At 42.2% G+C, this 23,081-nt stretch overlaps 1 protein-coding gene across 5 annotated transcripts in view; it reads left to right on the top strand.

Moving 5' to 3' along the window:
• The window catches only part of LOC6505218 (zwei Ig domain protein zig-8), a 174,792-nt gene that overhangs the window by 25,273 nt on the left and 126,438 nt on the right, over nucleotides 1-23,081 (top strand). For all 5 annotated transcript variants that reach the window (XM_044717396.1, XM_032451947.2, XM_032451946.2 and 2 more), the window contains one exon: nucleotides 11,449-11,542. The gene's annotated coding sequence lies outside the window, so the exon portion shown is untranslated. The remainder of the gene's footprint in view (nucleotides 1-11,448; nucleotides 11,543-23,081) is intronic.

The raw sequence follows: 23,081 nt of genomic DNA, 5'->3' as shown, positions 1-23,081 counted from the left end.
ATTAAAGAAGCTCGCATGCAAAACCGATGGAGGAGATCAATTATTTTTTAGTATCTCTGCTGTGGTCCGACTCGGCTGATAAGGGAAGTCGCAATTTTCGCAGCAGGGCGATTAAATGAGCGATTTGCTTCGCCAACTGACTCTAAGGATATGGCTACAGGATGTAGAGAGCGGGTGGAATGAAAGGACTTCTTGCCAAATCCGGCGAATAATCGCATTACAAGACCATAGTCGGGGACAGAGAGACACTCGCAGATAAACTCGCTGTGCCGGCGGTTGTTTGTGGCAAAGACAAACACAATCTCACATCAAATAGGGATGGCTTGGGTGGCTGAAGAATAAAGAATAAAAAATAAAATAAAAATAAAAATAAAATGGGAAAATAAATAATAAAAATGTTGGAAAGGCAGCTGGGCAAACAGAAAAAAAAGAGACAAAAAAAATGCGATGCGATAGGGCGGGTAGCTAAAGGGCTCTGGCAATTACCACATGAAGTCCTTCGTCCTTCATCCTTCTGGCTTTCCTCGCACTTTATCTGGTCCTCCTCCTCCTCCTCCTCCACATCCACCACCCTCCGCCTGTAATGACAGGCAAAGTGTTAAAAAAATGCTTTAAAGCGCTGTCACAACGCCGACCGCCGACAAAGAAAAGGCGGCCCGTCCTGCCACCAGGACACTAACAAAGCCAATCCCCGGAATGTTTTGGGCCAAAAAGCAAAACCGATGACAACTCGTAAAGGATATTCCCCCATTTATGGTAGTAGGTAGGGTGTATGAGTGTGTATTAGTGAGTCTTTGGAGATTGGAACACTTGTTAAGTCATACGCTCGATTCGGTTGTAACAAGCCACAGGCCCAGGACTCCAGGACTCCAGGACTACTCCAGGACCTCCACCTACTCCTTCTCCTGCCTTGCCCCAATGCGTTTCAAGTGTTAATTTGAGATCCCAGTGGCATAACCATACACACACACACACACACACACCCACACACACACTCTCATGTAGGTGGGATGTGTGGGCTTCCATTGTTGGAATTGCCAAAGAAAAGAAAAGAAAAGCTTGAGAGCTGAAAAGAAAAAGAAAACTCAAGTCGAGTGGTTCCTTTTTGGCTCAAATGCTGCTGTCGCTTGGCTTCATCCTAGTCCTGGCAAAGGACTTTCAAGTGGGCCAGGACAGGACAGGCCAGTAGAGTGTCCACTAAAGTATAGTTTAAAAGCCTCCACTGAACTCCAATCGTAATTAGGTAATACAATCTATTGAAGTTATTGGAAAGCCAAGTTTCTAGGCCTTGTTTCTCACAAATTTTAACTAAAAGAGTGTTTAAAGAGAAGGCTCTTCACTTTAGCCCAAAAAAGTATGCTACAAAAACTCACTTAACCCAAGTACCTACTATCAATATCATAAAATAATTGCTTTTTAATCGTTTCAATCAATCAAATAAATGCCACAACATACGCTCTTTTTTTTACTCTTTTTTTGTTTTTAAAACCAACATCCGAGAGAAAGCCTTAAAAATCTTCTGTGGAATTCATCGCTCCGGGTGACAGGCCAATCCCGTAATGAGCCCCCCGTGAAAATCCCAGTCGAGCTTTTCTCGTCAGATTAACCGATTTAAGGGCTATGCCGTGTTAAGTTTTGAATGTCATTGTCGCTTGGGAGTACCTGGAAATCATCATCTCACCCACCTGGCCCATCCACCTCAGTCACTCAGGCACATTGGCATCCGTTTTTGGTGTCGCAGTCTCATGACAAACGTTTGTCAACATTCTTTAAATTGAATTTCAATGGATTTTCATCGCCCTTTCGCTGTCAACGAAAGCAAACAATGGGGGGGTTTGGAAGGGTGGAGGTATGGGGTGGAAAGGTCACGGGCCATAAGGGTTAAACTCACTCCCTTTCCCCAACTCCTTGCCAGCCTGACATCCGAGCCGGCAAACAAAAAAGATCTCACGCACATCCAAGCCAACTTACAAGCAGGCGGAGAAGGTTTCTTAGAAAACCGTTTTATAAAATACACTGAGAGAAGGGTTTTTGGGTTCATTTTCAAGATATATAATAGCTTAAGTTAGTTTCTTCAAGTGCATCTCTCTCAAGTAGGCTATATAATCCGGCATTTGACTCTGATCGGGTCAGCAGGTGGGCTTTTCTAGACTTGTTTTTGTTTTTTTTTAGCCATTTTTTATTGTTGTTTTTTAGTTTTATTGTTGTACTTGTTGTTGTTGTTGTTTTTGGTGGCCCGCAATATTGTTTTGTTTAATGGAATACACTTTGAAGTGCATTAGCGCGTAATTGATTGAATTGAAGTTCCAGTTTCAGTTCCAGTTTCAGCGTCAAAAGCACGCATACCGCACAAATACATCGATGTATGTGTGGGCTTACAAACACACACAGACACACACACACTCTTAAAAACACAAACACACACATACACATTTTTAAAACAAGAAAGGAGGACTGTAGTAGAGTTTATCGACTATATGATACCCGGTACTGTACTTCTACTTCTCTGAAATAGAGTTTTTTTTTTGTTTGATTCTTAAAAGAAAAGTTTCTAAAAAGATTCTAAAAACCTGTTCTACAAGGTTGTTATAAGAGTTTAGATATTAAATCTTATAGCAGTAGGTTTATAGTTATAATTTATATAGAGTTAGACGGACACACGGACAAACGGACAGTCGGACAAGGGGAGAGAGTCTCTTCGAAAGACGGATATTGCTATTGATGTGGATTAAGAATATATGTTTAAAAGTTATGGGTTCATATAGATATAGATAGACTGAAAGATAGACTATCCAGATAGAAGATAGACAAACGGACAGGCGGACAGAGGGACAAGCTGACAGAGGGACAAGCGGACAGACGGACAAGCCCATTGATGCTGATTAAGAAAATATGTTTAAAATATATTTTGAGGGAACAGGGAACAGATAGACAAACGGAAGGATAGACTGAATAATGGATAGGTGGACAAAAGGATAGAAGGAAAGATGTCTAGATGGACAAAAGGACAAGCGGACAGAAGGACAAGCGGACAGAAGGACATGGCCCTTGAAGCTGATCACTTTTATCCTAATGCTGATACTTGATGGTGTCTGATATGATTCCTTCCTTCTTTCTGTTACATCCCTTGGCCGGAATACAGTATACCCCAGTACTACGAGTACCAGGTATAACAACACACACACACACACACAGATATAGAATAAAAGTCACGGGGCAGCCATTTTCGTTTATGGCGCATTTTGTATGTGAGTCGCATGGAAAAGCAGCTCGGTTAGCGACCAAAGTGGAACTGCCATGGAATTTAAATTATGTGAGCCGGCCAGTGAAAGAGACGGGGCTATGTCGAGAGTGAAAGAGAGGGGGTAGATTGGGCAAGAAGGAATATCGGCAACAAAGCGTTAACATTAAACGCCGTTTGCTGCTGTTTCTGGGGCTATTTTTGTTTAAAAAAAAAATAGAAAAAAAATTGTCAAAGGCAGGAGGAGGAGGAGGAATCCACCCACCCACATCCCCTTAAGAGTCAGCCTTGACATCTGGGCATTAGCATTGAACTGTGACAACTTTGAAATTTATGCGAAATTTTTAAATAACATGAACTGGATCTGGACTGGGAACGGGATGGGAACTGGAGCCCACAAATCAATCATTTAGTTAGTGTCAAGGGGAAATGTTTTTTGATGGAAGTCCGAATTGGGATTATCAATCGAATTAGATTTGATTTGAAAATGGAAGGCACTTTAAACGGAAACTTAATCTCAAAAGCATCAGAGAAGCACTGGCCCTTTAAAAATGAAAACCAAAAAAGCAATAGTTTGCTTTATATATTTTTTTTTTTAATAAATAAAGAAAATGTGAAATCAGAAATCAGAAAATCGCCTCAAATTGGCCACATATTCGGACAAACAGTGAGGTGGATTGCTTAAGTAATTAAATGCTCGAGTTATGTTCTCTGGAGAGTAGAGACCATGTTTGTTTATAAATCCACTTTGGCAAAAGTCAACGTTTTTATATAAAAATCTGAAAATGAGAAGGAGAAAAATAAATAAATCAACTTGATAACAATTTCTGTGGCACTCTGGGCAGAGAGATTGAAAATCGATCGATGTGGTTGGTTGATGGAGTGGCCAGTGGAAGGATGGAATGGTAATGGAAGGACATTCAGGACATCAAATCTGAATATTTAAGTTTCATCATATTTCCAGGAAGCTATCTTTAGTTAATAGAGAGAGTGGCGATGATCCTGGAAGGAAACTCAATTAAAAATCCATTCATTCGGGTTGAAGTGGAAAAATTATGAAAAATGTGTATGAGTTTGGCGGAAAAGTGGCTCAGGCTCAGGCTCAGGCTCGGACCAAAAGCAAATATAGTCATAAAGCTTGACAGCCCGAAAGCCGAAAGCCGGAAAGCTGGAAGCTGAAAACCGGGCTAACAAACGACCGCAACGGGGGCGTGGCAACATGAACGGATTACTCGAACATATGGTCGATGACATTATTTATAACCGAGCAGATTGCCAAAGCGTCTGCCATATGGCCTGCCGAAGGATATCAAGGACAGAAGGATTCTCGAACAGGATAAGCGAATGCAAAGTTGATAATAATTAGATTGATTACAAGCAGGATGCCAATTAGGGTTTCATAGAAGGATTATTCGTAAAGGGATCGACCGGCGAAGGATGAAGCTTATCTTCAAGACAAATTTTGGGTTTTGTGATTAAGTATTTAAAATATTTATGGATTTTAAGGATATATTTTTAATAGTTTTAGTCGGAATAACGGGTATTATATAGCTTTTCTACCTACTTGTATTTAAATTGCATTTATTTCGTCACAAATCTTATTTTTTTATATCAAGAGCCTTCGTCACTGGCATTTTATAGTGACAAGAGTTATATTATATTTGAAATTGTTAATAGAAGTATTCGATTTCATTTATTAGCAGAATTTTCGTATCTTCCAAGTCATTTTTCCCCACTTTACTGCTTTAATTTTTTTTAAATGCTACTTGGTTCTTTCGTCATTGGTATTTTACTTAGTCAAGGTGTTTTTAAGTTGGATATTATTTATAACTATCATTCTAGTATCTGCTATAGGATCTTCCAAGTCAAGTTTCTCTACTTGAGCCTTTAAGTTGAATAATTATTAAAACTAAAGCTCTAGGAAAATAATAATTGGCTCTTCGTCACTGATACTTTACCTTGTCAACGAGTATTTTAATTTAATATTATTACTAAAAGGAATATTGTCTTTTAAGATATCTTTGGTCCAATCGAAGTCATATTTCTTCACTTCAGCACTAACTGGAATAATTATTGAAATTAATGCTTCCAGAAAAAGCTACTTGGCTCATTCGTCACTAGTATTTTACCCCATTAATATGTTTCTTAGTTGGAAATTATTAGTAGCAGTATCCGGTATCAGTATTAGTCCTTTCTTTCCACTTTTCAGCCCCTTTTTCTCAACTTTAAACAAACTTGAGTCTCCACTTGAATAGTTATTAAAATGAAAGCTCCAAGAAACTACTTTCTACTTGGATCTTTCGTCACCAGTATAGTACTTCTAGTACGTCTAGATCAGTATTAGTATTGGGCGTCAGTATCTGTCCTTTCCATCCCCTTCCCAGTCCCTTGGCCCAACTTTAAACAAACTTGAGCCTCCACTTGAATAATTCAAATTAAAGCTGGAAGAACATGGCAGCATGGCTTTTGACAAAAAAGGCGCCTTTTTGCCGTCGCCTGATGGAATGACCTCCGGCTGAAATTGCAGTGGCATTCCAGGGTGTGACTGACACCACCAGGAGGCGGTGGAGGAGGTGGAGGCGTGGCCAGGAGTAGGCTGAAGGGGCAGGCAGGTGGCGTGGCAAGTGATGCGTGCGGTAAGCGCCACCATCCTGGCCACTTTTGTTGCAATGTCCGCTGTCTGTGATGGCGTTTTGGTTTTTTTTTCCCATTTTTTTTTTTTGTTTTTTTTTTTTTTAAATGCAAAAAGTGTGTGGGTGTCGTTGCCAGCAGGACATCAGCAGGCTTCAGACATCCTGAGGCCTGGACGGCCGGGACGAACGCTTGCTGCAAATCATTTTAATGCGGTTACACACCGGCAGTAAAAAGGCCACCCACCCAGCTACAACACAGGATCCTGGCCCAGGATCTCCCCCCCAACAACCGCATCATGTAAATAAAAATTATGAAAAGTTGTCGCGGCAGCGCGTGGCAAAATTCCACATAAGTATGCATTTAAAAATAATTTATGGGAAACGAGGAAGGAATGAATCAGCGGAGGATGCCATAGTAGAGTTCGGCTTCAGATTCGGCTTCGGCTCCGGCTTCGGTTCGGTTGCCAGAGCCTTTAAATGGACACACACATACAGAGAGAGACAGTAAACAGGACGAGAAGGACGAGAAGGACGAGACAGGGGGCAGTTGAGGACAAAGTGCGCTTAATGAGGCTCAACGCAGCAACATGCCGCAAAATGTTGAATGGAAGAGCAGAAGCAGAAGGAGATGCCGTGGGCATGGCTTCGCCTTCGTCCCTCAGTCCTTTCGTCCTTTCGTCCTGGTTTTGGACGCAGGACGTGCCTTTTTTTAAAACACAATGCGTTGCATATTCCACAAAAGAAAAAAAACAAAGAGAAAAAATAAATATAAAAATAAAAATAAAATATATATTATATATTTACATTTTTCTTTTCATAATTTCCAATACTTAAAGCTCAGTTTCAGTCTGTTCTCCATCAGGATCAACGTTTTGGGGGATTAATTAATGATGATGGACAGGAGGACTGGACGGAAAGGACACCCGGACAGTGTCCTTTCAAGCTGTTTCCCAGCGAGCCGCCGGATGAAAAATGCGCATAAAATATGAGCGTAAAATATTTATAAAATAAAAAAAAAAAAAGACCCTACACTACACATGCTGGTCGTAACCGTAACTGTAACGTTAACTGTCATTGCAGTTTGTGGCTCCTTAAAAATATGGCCCCACTTTAAAATGGCCCAGCCGGCCGGCCGGCAGGACCTCTTCTCCTCCCGATCCTGCGGCAGCTCCAGCTCCAGCTCCAGCTCCTATTCCCCCTTGCCACTGCTTGGCATTATTAACAGGCAACTGTTGGGTGTTTGTGTGTAGAGTATAGTAGTGTGTGTATGTCCTGCCATCGTCCTGCTAGCGTCCTGCCAGAGAGAGAGTCCTGCGTCCTGCGTCCGTGGCCTAGAGCCGCCAGCGTAGAAATTACATTACATTTTACAAGCGACCAGGGGAAGACTCGGGCCATCCGTGCCAGCAAACAGCTCCAGGACATGGCCCAGGACATGGGCACTGCAGGGGGCAGCGGGGGCTCCAGGGGGTGGGGGGGGCTACTGCCAAAGCACATTGAGTCCAAAAGCCCAGTTTATGGCTCGAATTTTGGGCAAAAATGTTACAATTTTTGGCAAATAAATTAAAATTTTAGAAGGATTCTAATTAAGAATTGAGGAAGGACTCTTCCAGCAAGTGGCAGGATAATTTTAAAAACTATAATTTTATAAAAAATATATTTAAAATTTAAGAAATTACTTAAAAAGTCTAATAAACTAAAAGACTCATTCATTATACCCTTGCAGAGGGTATTATAATTTTGGTCAAAAGTGTGCAACGCAGTGAAGGAGACATCTCCGACCCTATAAAGTATATATATTCTTGATCAGGATCACCTCCTGAGTCGATATGAGCATGTCCGTCTGTCCGTCTGTCCGTCTGTCCGTCGGTCCGTCTGTCCGTCTGTCCGTCTGTCTGTTTCTACGCAAACTAGTCTCTCAGTTTTAAAGCTATCGAGTTGAAACTTTGCACACACCCTTCTTTCCTTTGCAGGCAGTATATAAGTCGGAACGGCCGGGATCGGTCGACTATATCCTATAGCTGCCATATAACTGATTGATCGGAAATGCCATAACTTTGGTGTTTTTTAAGTTAGAGGGTTGGAAGTTTCTACACATGTTATATTTGACCAAAATATCTTATGTACAAAATTTCGTAAGGATCGGCCGACTATATCCTATAGCTGTCATAGAACGATCGAAATTGGCATAACTTTGGTGTTTTTTAAGTTAGAAAGATGGGATTTGGTAGAGATTCTATTTTGGGAAAAACAATCTGAAAACACTCTTGAAAAACAATCTTGTCGAATTTCATAAGGATCGGCCAACTATATCCTATAGCTGCCATATAACTGATTGATCGGAAATGCTATAACTTCGTTGTTTTTCAAGTTAGAAGGATGGGACTTTCTGTGCATTCTAATTTGGGCCAACTTATATGATCTGCTAAATGTCATCAGGATCAGCCGTCTATATCCTATAGCTGTCATATAACTGATTGATCGGAAATGCTATAACTTCGTTGTTTTTCAAGTTAGAAGGATGGAAGTTTCAATGGATTCCTCTTTTGGCAAAATAATTCGATTTTCCAAGTTTCATAAGGATCGGCCAACTATATACGATCCGCTATATATCTAATAATATAAGATGGGTGGCGCCACCTAGCGGACTGCGACTCAACTGCAAGGGTATATAAACTTCGGCTCCGCCCGAAGTTAGCTTTCCTTTCTTGTTTTTTATTTAAAAATTCAAAAAATAAAAAAAATTTCGAAGAGAAAACTTTTTTTTTAAAGAATTGTGAGTGTGTGGCTGTTAAGTGGGCGTTGGGGGCGTGGTGCGAGAAGGTCCTGAGGGGGCAGAGAGCCCTTTTCCGCCCGACCACGACGGCATATTGTTACTGGCCACAGTTCAGTTCAGTTCAGTTCAGTTATGTTCATGGAAATTTAAAATATTAACATAAATTTTTACAATGAGGCAACAATTTCTGCCAGGCAGGCAGGCAGGTCCTGGCTGTTCGTCCTGCTGGCAGTCTGAGGAGGGAGGAAAGTGACAGCGTAGGCGTGGCAGCGTCTTCTATATGGGGAGTCCTGGTGTTAAATATTTTGTAATAAGAGCAATAAACCAAAGACGAAACAAGCTACAGATTTATTCCAAAGGATAGCAAATTGGGCTTGCTAAAGAGGGGCGGGGGAGGAAGGGGGTAAGCAGAATTGGTATACCCAAAAGGACACCACCCTCTTTATCCTTTATCCTGGCCCCGTTGCGCCAGACTGCCTGATAATGGTTCAATTATTTTTCCGCCCTATTTAACTGCAAGTAAAACGGACAGAACCGGGCAGGGGCCAGGATGGGCAGGACATGGTCACTCCCCCTCTCTATACCACCTCCCCCCGCACAATACAATGGGCAGCCAACCTCAACGCTCCCGGATATGTTGGACAATTTTCCGGCCATAGACGAGAGGAGACGTGCAACACATTTGGTCGCCGTGCTTGCCACCGCCACCCCGCCGTGTCACCCCGTCTCGGACCCTTGTCGGCTTCTCCAACCGCAAAAATTTGTCACACGTCATATGGCCACGCCCCAGTTTTGAGGGCAACGCCCCACCTACACCCACACACCCATACACCCACTCTACCGACCATAGTGTGCCTGCCGAGCGGAACAAAAGCTTTTTATATGCGGCATTGTCAGCTCGTTAAATGCGAAAGGGAATCGCCAACGTTTGTTTGCCACATTTGCCCCAAAGGTCCGCTATTTTTTTCTCATCCTTTTTTTTTTTTTGGTCACAAGACCAAGGGTTCAAGGTGTGACCCCAGCCAGGAAGTCCGTAATTGAGCTTTACAATATCCAAAATATTAGCTATTTAAAGGGTTTTTGCTTAAAAAATATTATTTATTTGAATTTTTAGATGATTTCTTATATGGATCCTTAGTGAATCCCTTATTAATTCATAGGTGAATCATTACTAGACTTCCTCTTGCCTTCCTAGGTGAATGTTCACCTTGTTATTTTTTTCTAGAACTCCTTCTGGCCTAGCCACTTGACCAAAAAAAGTCTGTGAAACGTCAGCGGCAGGGACTTGAACCAATTTCGAAAATATTAATGATGTTGATGGGCAATTGAAGGCGTCGACCGTGGACCAGGACACTCACCGTAGCTCTGTAGCTCCTGTAGCTCCTGTAGCTCCTTTGGCGCCTTCTCTCTTCGCCTCTTGGAAGGCGAATGACCCACTTCGTTTGCAAATGATTTTGGAACGCCTAGGCATTTAACATTAATTAACATTAATATAGCCGTTTTGCAGCTACAGTGGGTTAGTGGGCATTCCTATGTCCTGAGTCCTAAGTCCTGCGTCCTGAGTCCTGAGTCCTTCGACTTTCCTTCTTCGCCCTTCGTCCTGTGCCTTTCCTGCCCATGCCAGACCAGGTCCAAGCACTTTAATAACTCAGTTAAACAGCTTATGGGCAATTTAAGGGCCGCAAAGTGTTGCCCCACGCCATGCCACGCCCAGATCCTGCCGCCTAGATCCTGCCCCCCCACCTATATCCTGTGTGCACTTTTTTGAAATTCTTCTTCGACGGATACCGAAATTTAATTTCCTTTGTAGCATTTTTATTGCTATTTATTATTATGATTATTATGTAGCACTATAGACATTTTGTCGGACTCTCTCTTTGGCCACGACCTCTGGTTCCGCCTCGTGTTTACAGGACTAAGGACTAAGGACTATGGAGTATGGAGTATAGAGTAGGGGCCATGCCGTTATGATGGCCATAAATTTGTTTGCTCGCCCGGCTCATTGTGGGCCACAGTATCGATGGCAATGGCCATGTCGATGGCGAGAAGGGTTCGATATGCTAACAACAATATTTGCGCAAATTGTTTGAATCCCCTAGACCCCCTGCCCTCTCCGGCTCTGCCTCCTGCCCGGACGGATCCTGGAAAATTGTTGCTCCGGCACCGGCTGATTATATTTTTTGGGTGTTGAATGTCCAAACTGGCTTGTAAAAACTATAAAATTTCATGATTTATTTGAGTTTTCTTTTTTTTTTTTTGAATTAAAGTTCTTGCATTGAAGGATAATGAATCATATCCTTCGAGGGGCTGGAGGCTCTATTTGAAACCTAATTTCTTGAGAGAAACAAACACTAAATATACCATCAGACAAGGACACTTTTTATGAAATGTCCTGGGCGGAGCACATGGTCTCCTCTATTTGCACAAATTTATAGGATTTTGGCAAGGATTTGGTCGGAACCAGGACCCTTTGCCTTCGGCTTCTAAGCCCAACGCGTGATTGCGGGTCTTTTTCTCTTTTTTTTTTTTTTTTTTATTTCTAAGGTCTAAGGAGACCGCAGCTGAACATCATAAGGACTCGGAGCTCATCTTTATCCTTGGGTCTCAGACCTCATTCCTTTTCTGCCTTTTCTGTTTTCTGTTTTTTTTTTTTTTTTTGTGTTTAGTTCCCGACTAGGCCGCCGGCACTCGAAATTAAACGACAAGACGTTCGCATATGAATATTCACGGGAGGTCGCAGCTTGAGCCGCCTCATAATTTCATCTCTCCCTCATCCCTGTGTCTCTTATCCTTTTTTCCAGGCCTCGCAAGGACAACCCGACCAGGACCCAACCAAACCAAACCAAACCAAATAGAGGGCGAAAGTAAAGCCGCAAAAGTGACGGGCTCAGACGGGTAAGTTTCTGGCCTAAAAAAAAATAAAAATATAAATAAAAATATAATATATATGTATATATATTTATAAATGAAATCCCAACTGGGAGCGGCTGCGACTGCGGCTCGATAATGAAGTTGAATGTGTTGACAAGTTTATTTTCTTAATTTTTGCCCGGCACGCCATTTTTGAGTTTCCGCCGTCTCCGCTCCCTAAAGAGGCCATCGGGAGCGGCCCCGGCCCCGGCCCCAGCCCGGTCCGGGTTCCAGTTCCCATTTTCCATTTCCCCTGGGGGCGGCGGTGGCAGGCCCAACACGGGCGCGGCCGCGTCCTTCGCTGACAGGCTTCTTATATCACAATATGATGAGTCGTTAATAAATACGAAATGGAACAAATAGCTGAAAGGATAAGCGAGGGGGCCACCAGGTTGCGTTTGCCCCACTACTTGGTCCTTGAACTTATTTATTGACAGGGGCGCTGCCACATATAGTACGGCTGGGGGTAGAATCAATCGGGGAGAAGGCTTGTAGCCTCTTACAACTTAAAGGTATCAGTGCTTTGGAATTTAAAACAAGTCTTCCAATTTATTTATTGATTAGGTCGCTGCTACTGTACGGCTTAAAGGAGTTTTTGGGAGCTGCCACATAGTGTACGGCTACGGGTTCTATTAAAGAAGGTTTCTAAACTCATAGAACTTAAAGGAATCAAATCTAATTATCCAAAATAAGTCATTTAACTTATTGTTTGAGAGGGGTGCTGCCACATAATGTACGGCATCACAGAGAAGCCTTGTAAACTTTTTTTAAAGTAAGGTGTTCTATGAAAGAACGCTTATAGACTCTTAGAACTCTAAGCTTTCAACTCTTTAAGATCCGAAACAAGTCTTCAAATCTATTTATTGACTGTGACGCTGCCTCATACTGTACGGCAGTATCACGGAGAGGCCTTGTAGACTCTTAGAACCTAAAAGAATCAGTTGGAGAGTCTATAACCCATGCCTTTGAAGCCCTTCTAGTCCCCCAACCTCATCGGACCAGCTGAAAGTCCTTTGGGCCACCGAAATGCGAGAAACTCCCTCTCATCTTTTGGCTTTTGTGGAGCCAATTAGAGCGCTTTGACGCCGCCTCGGGTCACTTTGCGTGCCATTTGCTTATTTTGCTTTATGCATTTCATTTCCCAAATTGCGGTCATAATTTCGTAGCTCACGGGTGGGCCTTTATGGTTGGGAGGGCAACCACTACCACCATCAGCGGTCTTGGCGTTTGTCAAAGTCAAACAAATTGAAATGCTCTCGCCCTTTCGCTGGAAACGAAAAAGGGTCCATTGGGGGTTTTCACAAATAAACAAAAAACAAAAGAGCCCAATGCCATGCCATGTAATCGTACATTTATTTCAACCTACAATTATAGGTAAGTTGGTAGAGTATTCAATGGACGACTGGGGCAATGGACGAGAGCCAGATTTGACTTTTTCGTTTCGTCTGTTTGTGAAAGTAATAAAATAATTATTAATTATGAACTGGCATAAGCCGGTGGCGGCGTGTGTAAATATTTAATTTAAGAATTATGAGCAATGACCTGGCAATGGGCCTCAAACATGTTCGTTTATCGATTCAGCAGATGGGGATAGAGGGGGGATACAGGGAGCCATCGTATGAATATCACGTATACGCCAGAGTGTACAGGACCTCTACGGGACAAAAACAGTAGGTGGCCAGTAGAGAAGCAAGAGTAAAGTAACCAAAAGACCAATCACTTGGGCATCCAGGGGCGCATTAAGTACATTATGCACTTTGAGTTCCTTGTTCCTGTCATCTAGGTTTTTGGTCCTTTTGGTCCTTTAGTCCTTGCTCCTAATATATGCAGTTTCTGGCAGTTAGAAATTGACAGTTGGGGCCCCAGCCCTACCCTTTAACTTTGTTCAACGGAAACGGAAATAATTTGTCATTTTATTTCTATTTTATGATTATTTTTTTTTATTTTCCATCCAGAGCTTAACAAGAAGACACCGATTTGAGGGGGAGGGAGTGAGGAGTGTCTACACATACATTAGCATTAGTTTTCTTTTCTATTTTTTGGTTTTTTTTGTTTTTTTTTTTTGGGCCACGCTAACATACTTCCGTCAGCCATCAAGTGCGAGGATGGCTTGGAGGGCAGAGGGCATTGTCGGACGAAGACTTGCGTTTCAAATGCCACAAATTGTTGCATGCTTGTGGGCCTGCCTGGAGTGCCAAGTGGCATGCACTATGGAACTCTATAGAGGTTAAGGGGATTGTGACAAAAAAAATTATGGAGAGTACCGAGTATCATACTCTTAGGAGGTCTTTGAGACAGGTTTTCTTTCATTCTTTTATTATTAAATTTAATAATAAGAAGTATTCTTAAGTTAATTGCTTCTTTGAATGTCAAAAGATTAAATTACTTGTCTTTGATTTATTTTAGATTGACCTTTGTCCTTTGACCTCTTTTGAAGCAATTATTTTTGTTGAAAATGATAACCTCTTGAGACAAACTTTTATTTTTCGGCCACTGTACCTCCTCCAACTGCCACTTGTCTGACATGGCCCGTATCTTTGCCAGTTCCGGTTTGTCTTTTAGCTACTGCCCCCTGCCCCCTGCCCCTGCCACGCCCACTCTTCACTCTCCAGTGCCCTCTGACCCTGCCATTTCTCATGGCATATCGCTTACTTGCGCATACTTAGTGGCCAGCCGCCAGTCGCCTTGTTGTTCCTGTCACATTCCCTCCACACATATATATATATAATTTTTTTTTCCTTTCGTCCTGTCGTCCTGTCGTCCTGTCTGCTCCCCTTCCCTTGGTCCCCCTTGGTCCTGCCACTCGTCGTCCTTGTTTGTTGGCTTGTTCAACAATCTCGTGCGTAATTTTCAAAGGATATATGTGTCTGTGTGTGTGTTTGGTCCTTTATTTATGGGATCGCTTAGGCTGTGAGTTTCAGGACTCAGGTTTAGAGGTTTCTGGTTTAGTTTTTCGCATATCCCAGTTGCGATTCTGTGGCTGACCACTGATACAGTGATTTTTTATGCGATGATTAATTAACTCGAACGAGTCCTGGCTGCGGACCATAAATATTTAGGCCAGGTGGCTTCACTTTTCGAGTGCTGCGAGGAGGAGGCGGCTTGTGTTTAATTTCCACTCGACCACCTTTCTAGTTGAGAATAAAATTTAAAAAACCAAAAATCCTTTAAATAAAATGAATAAAAAATGGAATAAAAAAAAAAAGAGAAGAGAAGGAAAGAAAGAAAGAAAGAAAGTACATAACGAAGAGCAAAGCAAATTACTCTTAATGAGTTGGAAAATGCAAACAAAGCTAGAAGCCGGCTGGACTGGGGCTGGGGCTGGGGCTGGGGCTGGAAAGAGAGCTCAACTTCTAACCAAAGTGGTCTAGTGTTCTGAATAAAAAATGAACGTCCTTCTGCTCCTACCTCCCCCTACCTCCTCCTCCTCCTGCTCCTAACCAGAAGGCAGGAAGCGCGGCCTAAACGGCAGGATATTACAATACAAAACGAGAGAAAAAAGGAATCAAATTAATGCAAACAGTTGAGTGAAAACTATGAGCCGCCTTTGCGTCGCATTGTTAGCATTATATTTGAATGATATTACCACACAAAAGGAGGAGCGAGTTCAACGAGGTCCTTGCTTGGACACCTGGCGAATCAATGCCAGGATACTATGAAAAAAAAAAACAAAATGTAAATCTCAGAGAAGGAACAGGAGGCGACAGCAGAGTCCTTCATAATAGATGGCTCTTCATTTCCGCTTCAGAATGTGTCAGGATTCTGTATAAACAGAGGCTTAGTTTCAATGATCTAGGATCTAGGATACACAGGATCTACATCCTTTAGGTTTAAAATGGGCAAGTTTTGAAAAAAAAAAAAACTCAAAAAAACCTCTTCTGTTATGGAAGTTTTGTTTGTCAAAGTGGCCAGTCATGCTGTTTTGGCCAGGACTCGGTTCATGAGTTGGCAGGACCCTATGGCAGAGGCAACATGCTCGAGTCCTTTTATCAAAAAAACACAAAAACAGAAGATAAAAAACACCAAAAATCACACTCTAACGCACACATGCAGACACAGGACTCGGGAACTGAGGGCTACAGGACTCTAGGACTACAGGACTCTATGACACTGGACTCTGGGCACTGGGCACTGGGGCGATAGGATGGCAACAGCTGCGGCTGCCATAGTTGAAAGCACTTAATTATGTGCGAACATTTTGTGTAGCATACTTCAAGGACACCCCAGACACACAGGACATGCCATCAGAGAGAGAGAGGGACAGCAAGCACCACAGATTCAAGTCATTTATAATCGCCAGTGTTTATGGCCTGCCACGCCTCCCGAACCACTGCCACAGTCCACAAATTGTGGCAAGGTCACACGCCTCTTCGCCTCTACGCCTCTAGACTCTAGGCTGCCCCTCCCCCTTTTCGCGGCCACCAGCCATGGAAATCAAGGACACTGCCTTGGTCACCCGCCGCCTTATCAGTCAACAGATATCCGATTGCTTTTTGGCCAAAATCTGGCCACCGTGTAATTATTCCACCTGGCTAACAGGACACTCGCATGTAAGGATAATCCAAAAAGGATATTAGAGACTTGGGCGACTCTATTCTGGTTGTCAAGATTCTCTCTTTTTTTTGTTACTCTTTAGTCTGTTGCTTTCTTATGGAGACTAGGTCCTTGGGTGGGAGGACTCAGGACTCATATCCTTAAGCCACTACTGCCCGCCAAAAACTGTCAAGTTCTCCCAGCAGTCGTCTCTGTTTATAAACATTTTTATTTGCACATTTGTTTTATGGGTTGTTTGCCTTCCTAAAGGATGATGCACTTGGTCCTGGTCCTGTTCCTGGTCCTGTTCCTGGTACTGGTCCTGGTCCTGCTACCCCCTGCCTCGACAAGGTCCTTGCCTCTGCCAGATGATAATGATTGATGAGCTGAGATATTATAGTTATTTCTACTCCCATTCCTTTGCTCCTTTTTCTCTCAAACTCCAGAGGAGAGTTACTTCGTGTAGTTGCTGATATACCCCATCAGGATAACAGGGTATCTGCCCGAAAAACAAATGGCAGAGGGCGGTGGCAGTGACTGGACTCTGCCCCACGCCATGCCGATGATTGCCAGAGTGCTTTATTCGATTTTGGAGTCCAGGACTCTGGCAGGACTCTGGCAGGACTCTGGCAGGACTCTGTTGTTTTGCTTTAATTTGCAATGGCGTGCTAAATCGTTCATCATAAATGTCAAGAGATTTTCAGCGCGGATTATGGGGCATGCAACACAAACAGGCTACAGGGCCACTGCACTGGTTACTGGGTTGTGTGGCAGTGTGGCAGTGTGGTTGTATGTGGCATTAAGTGAATTTAGCCAGGATAACAACAACAACAAAAAAAAAAAGGAAGAAAATCAACAAAAATTCCATAAAAGAGATGATAAGGCAGCTGCGAACTTTGGCGCAGTTTTTGTTGCAAAGTATCTATAGACTTGTAGATACTATTACTCGGTTCTACCTTTAACCTTTTTACTTGTTGCTCCTGCTAGGTGGACAAGGACTCGAGAGTCCTGGCAAAGGGATTAGAGCCTGTCATGGTCCTCTCCCCAGCCGAGAGACAGCTGAGGCATTCTTCCGTCCGGCATTCTTTTCGGTTGTTGATGTTGACCCCGGCATGTTTGACAATTTCCACTTCCCAGCTCCGCCGCTGCTCCCTCCTGATAGTGGTCCTGCTCCCTGGCTTTGAGATACTCCTCCCCGATCTGCTGACACTCCAAACATGCTTGGAAAAATCAAAACACCCAACTTGGGCTCGGTCGGAAATGCAAAAAACAAAGCTCTGGAAGAGGGATTGTGATGGAGGGATGGATATGGAGATGGCTAGAAATGGGAGTAGAAGGATAGAGGAATGCAAAGATACAACATATCTAAAGGAATAGAAGGAGAGATACAAGATAGATTCATTTCAATCCAAAGTCCTTTCACTTCTAATAGCTTCCTAAGAGATTATGATGGAGGGATGGATATGGAGATGGTTAGGAATAGGAGTAGATAGAAAGATACAATGTATCTATAGGAATAGAGGGAGAGATGCAATAGACAGATAGAAGATAAATAGATAGTTCAAGACTGTCTAAGAAGGCAGGACTCTTTCTCTTATCCTCAACTCTTAATCCCAACTACTTCTAACATTTAATGTCTTCTTAAGAGGGACTGCTAGGGGATAGAAGGAGAGATAGATATGGAGATGGATAGGAACAGGAATAGATGGATGTATATAGATAGAAAGATACAATGTATCTAAAGGTGGCAGAAGTCTCTCCTTCTCTCCTCTCCTACAATAGACAGATAGAGAGATAGTTCAAGGATTCTTCTAACTTCTGACATAACTTATTAAGAGATTATAAGAGGGATTATGATAGAGAGATACATGGATAGAGGGATAGAGATGGATAGAAACTGGAATATAGGTAGTGGAATGTATAGATGCAGATAGAAAGATACAATTTGTCTATAGGGTTAAAAGGAAGGAGAAGATAGATCGAAAATATTTAGAAGATAGAATAGATAGACAGTTCAAGACCCTTTCTCTTCCAATTTCACTCCAAACCTCTTCTAAATTCTTGAGGGATTGGATTATAAGAGGGGTTGAGATAGAGGGATAACTATAAAGATGGATAGAAACAGGAGTAGAAGATAAAGATACAAATGATAGATAAAAGATATAGTTTAGAGATAGAAGATACTGTCTAATAAAACCTGCCACTTTCTCTTCCAATTTAACTCCAAACTTCTTCCAACTTCTTAAATTATTATTATGTTTTGTTAAAAAAAAAAGGGTTTCCTACAATATTTAATAATATTTATTCAGAAACTCCCACAAGCCCACTCTTGCCACTTCCACGGCCAGCCTTGCCACCTTGTCGCAAAGGTCGTGCGTGATATTTGAGTCCTTTGGCAGCTTTGGCGTCTGATTCTCTATATGTATTTTTTTTTTTGTATTATTTTGGGCCTCGTGTGCCCTTCGCTGTAATTCAACTAATAAAATATTTACGATTCCCGGTTCGGGGACCGCACAAGGCGTCAGTAGTGGTAACAAAGCGACACACAGGCCGGCAGGACGATGGCAGGACGAAGAAAGGAAAGAAAAAAAAAAGGAGCAAGAGAACTGGAACCCCCCACCCCCCCAAAACGTTAAACAATCGACGCATTCGTGTTTATTTTTACTTTCAATTTTTTTTCTGGTCCCCTCATTTTTGTTTATTCATTTTTATAGTAGGGCGTAGGGCTCGGGATAGAGGCCTCAAAGGACATGAAAGGATATTTTTTACTTATTTATTTTAATTTTTAAAATAATTGCAATTTTCCAAGAGAAAATGAGAAGAGAAAGTAAGAAAATGTGAGAGAGAAATATAAGAGAGAGAAGTAAATTAATATTCTCTCTTTCAATTAATATTAATTTTTAATATAATATTAATTTTAATTTTTAATTTTACTTTTTTTTTGTGTATTTTAAACATTCTCCTTGCATTCTCCTTACAGATACAGTTACCTTCCGCTTTCCTAATTCTTACATTTTTTTCCAGTTTTTTCTTCTTTTTTTTTGTTTACCCACGGCCATTTAATAATTATCAACGCATTAGTGGGCGTTGCTCTCTCTTCCTCTTCCTCTCCCCATTCACCACTCACCACTCTCCACTCGCCTTTCACCTCGCCTCGACCTTTTTTCCGCTTTCTCCCCAACTAACACCTTCGCTGATTCCGCTCCCCAGGTCGCCAGGTCGCCAGCCTCAGGAAATGCTCTTGCCGCTTAATTATTCACGTTTTGGCTTGTAATTTCCCGAATGAATGCGGAAAACAGAAAAAGAGAGAGGGGAGAGTAGGATGGTGGGGGTGGTGGTGGTGGCCAGACACTTGTTGGCCGCTGCTTCTGCTGCCGCCGATGCGGTTAGGCGGCGATTAAAGAAGGAAACTGCCGGAGGCGAGGCAGCCGCCAGCATATTTAATTAAATTCTAAACTCAGCACAAAATGCAATCGAGAGAGAGGAGGAGGAGGAGGTGAGAGAGATGAGGAGAGAGCAGGTTAGAGAGAAGAAAGACAGATAAGAAGATGAAGACAATCAGAGAAAACTCACCAAAGGGCAAATATGCGGGGAGTATGAGTTTGTGTCTGTGCATGTCTGTGCTTGCTCCTTTTGTCCTTTCTTGTTTTTTTTTTACCTTTCAACATTTCCTTTCTCCTTTTCCCACTCTATCCCCCACTCTCTTTATCCCTTCTTGCTGTTTAACATTCTGAACGCCTGAAATTATGCAGCGAAATATTTAACAAACATTTTCACTTCATTTCGCGGGCATCGTTAGCAGCTGCCACGCCCACCACCGCTCTCTACCACCGCCTCCATTGTGCTGCAACTGATTTTAATTACATTTAATGCAAGACACTTTTTTCCATCCGCCTTTGGGCGCCACCTGCTGACTACAAATTTTTATTAATGTTAAACGCTAGTTATGCCTCCGCCCCAGTGCCACGCCCTCCGCCCAGTGGCATGCCGGTGACACTACAGTGTCTCTCTTTTTTTTTTTCTGCTTTGCATATTCATGTATGTTCTTGTCTCATCAGGAAAAAGGCAACTAACGGGGAATGAGAGAGGCAGCGCAAGAGAGAGAGAGAGAGGCGTGGTAATTGGCAAGTAAAGTTTAACTGTAAAGTTGTAAACAGCTGCAGTGGAACTTGGCAGTTAGTTCATTCCCCCGAAAGTATGCAACATTGATTGAAACAATTAAAGTAATCCCTAATCGACAGGACAAGTTTATCCTTGCCAGTAGTTAGTTAAAACTCATCTCGAGGGAACTTACCAAAAAAGGGGATTACAAATTTCAGACACTGAAAAAAATAATATTATATATAATATAAATAGGATTAGAAGTTTTAAAGAATACATGGCGTATACTTAATATTTTATTTTATATTTTTTCTGTTTTAAATTTATTCCTTAAAAAAACATATTTGAACTCTTCCATTTTATTTTCCAGTGTTGGTAAATGCATTCAGTTTGCTTTCATTTTGTGGCGGCCCGGCCGTTCATTACATTGATTTCCAACATTGATTCCGTGGGAAGTCCCCATCCCCGTCCTGTCCCTTTTGTACATTATTTTTGCGCCATTTTTGTCCATTTAATGGCATTTGCAGATGGCTGCTTTTCGCCAAAAATTATTGCCGCCAATGAGCGGACACATTCGCTCCGGAATGTGGAATGTGGAATTTAATGCAGAATAATGATGCGCCGGGGCCAATTTTCAATTTTCAATTTGATTTGCATGATCCTGATGTAGAGATGGGGTTACCAGAGGCGTGCCACGGGGATGCAGTTACAGTTATTCTGATTCTGATTCAGATTCAGATTCGGATTCCAGGTTTCTGTTTGGAAGTTGGAAGTTGGCAGTCATTACTGGCCCCACTGAATGGATGCTGAAAACTGGCTTTCATTTGCTTTTATTTATTGTAATTTTCATTTGTATGTGTGTGTGTTGGGGTGTGTGCTTAACCGAGTTGCGGATTAATGATGTTGTCAGGCGAACTAATGTGCATTCCAAAAACCAGCAATCTCCTCCATCCCCCACCCTTCTGTGCCTCATTTTGTTGCAATTAAAGCGCGTGCCAAGCTCCAAATGCCACCGATGCCTGCCGCTGCCGCTGATGTAAAAGGCTTGTAGCAAATAGTTTGGCCTAGGAGGTTTGGGAGCGACTGATTGTCAAACTTTCTAGCGAAACGGGCAGGTTTTTAGTGGCAGCGCTGCTCCCCAGCGAGAGAAATGGGTGGAGAAATTTAGGACCGGGTAAACTAGGTAAAATCTTCCGAATAGCGGGCACGGGGTTCCTCGTAGCTCGCGGCTGGAAGCCCTTTCTTTTCCCATCCGGACCTCATCCAGAAAGGTAGCTTAAAACCCCAGAAGAAAAGTGAAAGAAAAGGTCTTTGTGTAAAGGCATTTGTGTAAAGAAAAGTTAAAAGCGTTTGCCTAAGAAAGTGTGAACTATTAAACTAGTGCGAATCAATAATAATTTCTGTGGTTGGCGCTGAGTCGAGAGGTAAGCGTGCGGGGGAGGAATTAGCTATTATAAGAGAGGAGGTTTAACGCCGCGTACTTTGCTTAGGTTGGAGCTCCCTAAGTCAGGAACCCTAGACGAAGAAGCGAAGCTTCGGGACTGGAGCAGTTCGCGTTCTCAAGCCCACGGAGTCGGCGTGATTCCGGAATTATCGTGGTCCCTGGTGCGGGGGCTCGTCGCGAAATCTTCTAATTGGCGAACCGTCCCAGTCGGCGACTTTTACACCTTCCGCTGATTACGCGAGGGGAAAGGAAAAGAGAAAAAAAAAACCTAAATTCGGCGTGATTTGTAGTGCTTAAGTGTAGTTTAAGTAGTTAATATTGTGAATTCATAATTATTCTTAATTATTAATATTGTGCCTAAGTCATGCAGTTTTAAATAGGCTCAAAAAAAGTAACCGCTGCCAAAAAGCCCCACTCCCTCTGCTCGTCAAAGCCCCAAACGCAACGAAAAAGAAACTAAAGAAAAAGCTCCAATCGTCTCATATGACACTCCGAGACTAGATGTAGGAGTAAGGGAGACAGGCGGAAGTGCAAGGGAGCCGTTGCGGTTTCGCCAAAAAGCGAGAAGGCGAGAACACGCGGTGCATCCCGGTGGAGAGTGAGGGATAGAGCATAGCTCCCCAATGGTCCACTGGGGTCATTGAACTTTGGTAGAGCGGAGAGTGAGAGAGTAATATCCGTGTGTTGAACAGCTGAGTTGAGCTTAGGATAAGTGATTTTGTTATTGTAAACTAGTAAAGTAATATTTTGAATTTAGGGATTAATTTTAATTATGGTAAAGTAAGGAAAAAGTGAAAAAGCGGCAAAAGTCCCTAATTCGGGAAAAAACCCATATTATGTGCTGATCGAATTCTAGAATTATTATTATTATTATTTTTGGTGTGCGATGATCATTTTTTATTTCACAGCGCAGCAGCCTTAGAAAGCTTTCGACGGTGGATGGCGTAATAAAAAGAGTGAGTGAGATTTTTCATCTATAATTATAAAAGTGTCAGATAATGATAATAATGATAATGAGAGCCATATTAAATTGAAGTAACCTTTTTTTATTACTCTTAATTAATTTTTGCTAAGCGACCACGCTTTACCATGGTTAGCAATTGAACCCTAGGATTAATATATTTTTTTTGAGATAAATTTTTTCGAATTCCTTTCTTTTAATTTAAATATTTTTATTATTTTATTAATCTGTAGTTTAATTATGCACATGAAATTTATAACCTCCAATACTATATCAAGTCCATTTTAGCGGTAATAAATAAGTTTATAATGTCTGTTTAAAAACAAAATTTTTTGATTTCGTAAACCCGCCTCAGTAGCGCTTGCCGAAGAAGGGATCATGGGAAAACCGGTATTTAGGAGAAGCATGATCACGGTAGGGAGGGCGACACTAGCTCCTATTACATCAAGGAGCGATCCGACCAACTTTGCAAATTTGTGTCTTCC

The sequence above is a fragment of the Drosophila ananassae genome, chromosome XR, assembly GCF_017639315.1.
Source record: "Drosophila ananassae strain 14024-0371.13 chromosome XR, ASM1763931v2, whole genome shotgun sequence".
Classification (NCBI taxonomy): Eukaryota; Metazoa; Arthropoda; class Insecta; order Diptera; family Drosophilidae; genus Drosophila; species Drosophila ananassae.
The sequence above is the reverse complement of the archived record's forward strand: the minus strand, read 5'-3'. Positions and strand labels throughout refer to the sequence as shown.